The sequence below is a fragment of the Sinocyclocheilus grahami genome, unplaced genomic scaffold (genome assembly GCF_001515645.1).
Source record: "Sinocyclocheilus grahami isolate Dianchi unplaced genomic scaffold, SAMN03320097.WGS_v1.1 scaffold641.1, whole genome shotgun sequence".
Classification (NCBI taxonomy): Eukaryota; Metazoa; Chordata; class Actinopteri; order Cypriniformes; family Cyprinidae; genus Sinocyclocheilus; species Sinocyclocheilus grahami.
The window spans coordinates 1,063,956-1,068,162 of NW_015505820.1; the positions used below are offsets into that span (position 1 = coordinate 1,063,956).

The following is a 4,207-nucleotide window of genomic DNA, read 5'->3' on the forward strand; positions in this document are numbered from 1 at the left end:
TTTGGATGAGTCTTGCGTATGTCCATTTTAACAAGTCTTGACTGTTGTATAGTCTGACATTAATAACAACTGAGATCCCACAGTGTGACCTGGCTTAGAGCTGGGATCATATTTGTACAGTCTGACAAGCAACAATAGTTAAAGACTATAATAAATCATACAGTGTGCACCCAGCTTAACTTAAACTTAAAAGTTTGCATACACACAGATGAGAAAATTAAGTTATATATATTTATATATATTTCAAAACAATTAAAGATTTAAAGAACAAAATGGGTGTTTTTCAAATGTGCATCTTGGAAATAAAAGAAATATGTTAACTTGGTCACTGGTCTAGAGCATTTCAGTCTGTTTGCTGTGTTTGATTATCTGCGCAGTAGTTTAGCTGAGTGGCCAAACGCTGTGGATATTTGTATCGTAGTATAATCTAAAGCGGGCTTGACTGGAGTACTGAAATTTAATTAAGAGCCCCATGTAGGGAAATTGATCAAACAGACCTGACAACAAGTGCAAACAGCTGTGACAGCTATGAAGGTCTATGTAATTACATCAAATTTATACTGAACACAGAATGACTTGCTTCTAGTAACAGCCTTTTGATGCAAAATCTGGTACACTGTTTATGCAAAACCGAAAATTTATAATCCATGAAACATGAAGTACTTTATAAAAATGAATAAACCCCATTAATTTATACCATAAAGGGCAAATGTCTTTCACCAAATATGTATTTATTTCCTTAAATACATCTTAATGAACCACATGCAATTGATAATTGATGTCAGTTCTGCACCTCATCTTTCCAGGTTGCATTGCAGAATGAAGACAGAGTATCAGGAAGAACCACAATGCTTTTATCGCTGAATAGCGATTTAGCCTAATGAGCTTCACAAGTCTCGTCAATGAGGTGTAAAATCAAGAGTTTATAAAAAATGGTAAATGAGTTTTTAATTTCATTGTTGCAAACACGGCAGAGAGCCGTGTTTGTAATTGCCAAACAACCCGAAACAGCAGATTCAGAGAGACATGCCGATTTTGATGAGTTTAACTTGTTTGCATTGACTCCTGAAAGTTTTTGTACATCACAAGTGCCACCAGTGCAGAGAAAATATTATTTTCATAACCTAGATAACACCCTGGAACATGGGGAGAAAAGAAGCGATTAATCATTTTTCGCAAATGAGGTAATTATTTTGGGATAATGGACTGAAATGCTTAAAGCCAAGAGGCCTTGCTGTCTAAAATACTGGCACATTTTCTCTGTTTATAATAACTCATTTATAATTTAATCATGAAAACAACTCATTAACAATAATTGGAATAATGCACAGTTCCAAGTGGTACATATCATAAAATATCGGCTAATTAGAATTATTAAGCAAGCATTTAAATGGCCTGTTACTTTTGGATCCAATGGAAAGTGCCATTTTACTTGCTCGTAATTGTATTTTTTTATTTAGTCAATTTATTTTAATGACTTCTCTACAGATGCCGTCAATGCGCAAATCATCTACTTTTCCTTTCTTCCCATTCTAAGGTCCCGACATTCCTTTTCAAACTAAATATAGCTAATATGAAGCACGTACATGCACACAAAAAATAATCTACCTAAATTACCATGTCTTCATCCCTCTCATTCACTCCCATTGACTCGGTGTCCGTGGAGACACTGCTGAGCCAATGCTCTTTTAAGTCTTCCTTCAGACTCCTTTTCAAATATCACCCGTTTTGTGGAAGCAATTGAATTTTCCTTGGCAGTGGTGTGTTAAACATTAACCCCGCCAGACCCATTGATATTCCGAACGAGGCGCTCCGAGTTGCTGTTCCTTTCTTCCCAAACTCCAGCCCCAGTTCCCAGAGCACAGTCAGCGCATTGGATGGACTTTAGAGTCTGTTTCTCACTGCACTGGATTCAGTGTATATTACAGCTCTTTAAAAAGGACTTCAGTTAGAGCCGAGCGATGCTACTTTTAACATCAAAAAGCTGGGGTGTTAAATCCATTTTTCTGGCAGGACGGACAGTGCTCGGCCTTTAGAGATCTGACTACAGAAAACCACTCTGGATAATGGTGTGAGCTGTAAAGTGCTTAATACCCACAGTATTCAGGTCCTGTGATGATTCCATGTCTTTGGTTACATTGGATTAAATTTGACTGGTCCACATGAACCAATGGGCAAAATGAGATTACAGCCCTATACTAGTTTTCGAAACGATGTTTGAGTTACAGTTCTTATCACTCAACATTTGTGAATCCATGTACCAATTTGGGCGGGACTTCAGAGAGTTTCTATATGTGGGCATTATATGGGATGTGGTGGCATGCATCATGTATGACGTTTATATCTTTTAATGATATTATCTTGATATAATTTTAGTTTTTCATAAAAACCTTATTTAAATAAACTTCACATGAGTTTCTAGAAGTGGCTGCTTATTATAACCACACATAAGTGAGCAGAGACATCTAGGCAAGTATCTTACATAATGCTGATGTTTAAATGGCCAGTCTTGGCAGTTTCCTTATTAATTTTGATTTATTTTTTTCATCAGATACTGTCCATATTGAAAGGTACAGCATGCAGAAGATTCGTGCACAAATGGTTGCTCAGGCTGATCAAAAAACACATGAGGAGAAGTGTTGGGGTACAATATCGGCAATCAAAGATATTTGCATTTGGACAGGATTAGATTTCTCAGAAGACCGTTGAGTTTGCGGAAAACTGGATAATTTGCTCTGGAATTTTGACAGAGGTTGTGTGAGAAAAACACAGACTTGGCAGATTCAGACGGCATTAAAATCACAAAGTATGCCTGGAAAACAAATTTCTCTAACGCCCTCAGGGAAAACTAGTTCCATCTGGATAGGGCTTATGATGGGGTTACAACAACAAATCAAATGGGGGGAAAAAATTATTAATTATTCATCAGTATTATTTTAGTATTGTTTATATACTATTATAGTATATACTAATATTTTCAATTGAGCTTTAATTTTTACATTTTCTTTTTTTCAGTTTATTTTTATTTGAAGTTTTGGTAATTTAATGTTCTTTTTACATTTTAACAAATTTTAAATATTTCTTTAAATAGCTGTATTTAACTTTTATTTAAGTTTTAGTGTTAGTAATTTTAGTACTTAAACTTATTTCAGTTGGTTGCCAGAGCAACATTTAAAAGATTTTAAAAGACTCTCTCTAAAGACTCTGTAAATGTAACAAAAATATTAAAATTTACTTTACTCAATCTACATGCCTTAAACCAAATGCAAATAGTTTACTTAAAAATGTAAATATTCATTATCATACACAATATACACTTATATATTTGTATCATGTTTAAAGACAGCATATAATCAAAATAAATAATTGACATATTCAATTAAGTATATAGTTGTAGCCTCACATCATGACAGGAAATCATGCACATATCATAAACCTACAGAGAAGCAGCTCATACGGAGCATCATCAGAGAAATGTTCCCTTAGCTTCACTCTGACAGAGGTGCTTGGGTTCATGCAGCTATTGTTGGAGCACTATGTGTGTGTCTGTGTGCAATATAACAGTGACTAAAGGCATCATAAAAGCCACTGATTCTTTTGCTACAGCTCACAAAACAGCATCCTAGCATCCGTCACTGCAGTCAGGCCGGCTGCCATAGCGACTGTAAAAGCAAAGACCCGGCAGCACAAAGGTTAGTCTGATCCCTCTCAGACAATGAAGTGAAGCTGACTTCACAGTGTGTGTGTCTGACATGGATTGTCTCCTGTATCCTCTAATCCTGTTCTCTGAGCTTCCTACCTGCCAGAGTGAGTCTCCAGTTCTATTGGACACAGACAGCAGACAGGCTGATGGGAGCTGTTAGCATGAGACGTCCTCAGAACTACTGCAGCGAACAGACAAAATCGGAAAAACATATTTTGTGTCTGCTGTCTCAAAGCTGCTTTTTCTCAACTGTTATACACTTATATATTGATATATGACTAGTATGTAAGTTTGTATGTAATGTATATGTATGTAAGTATGTATATATATATTTTAGAGCTCTCCATTGATTAAAGACATTTATTGACTTTGTTATAAGCTTAATTATATAATACTTATAATTAGCTTCATGTATATATATATATATATATATGTATGTGTATATATATATATATATATATGTATGTGTATATATATATATATATGTATATATATATATATATA

At 34.9% G+C, this 4,207-nt stretch overlaps 1 protein-coding gene across 4 annotated transcripts in view; it reads right to left on the reverse strand.

Annotated features, from left to right (window-relative positions):
* LOC107558341 (disks large-associated protein 1-like) overlaps positions 1-4,207 on the reverse strand; it is a 155,917-nt gene that overhangs the window by 85,643 nt on the left and 66,067 nt on the right. The window contains exon 1 of one of the 4 annotated variants that reach the window (XM_016241996.1): positions 1,609-1,644. The exons of the other annotated variants lie outside the window; for them this stretch is intronic. The gene's annotated coding sequence lies outside the window, so the exon portion shown is untranslated. Of the gene's footprint in view, positions 1-1,608; positions 1,645-4,207 lie in introns of those variants that run through there. 4 annotated transcript variants of the gene reach the window in all.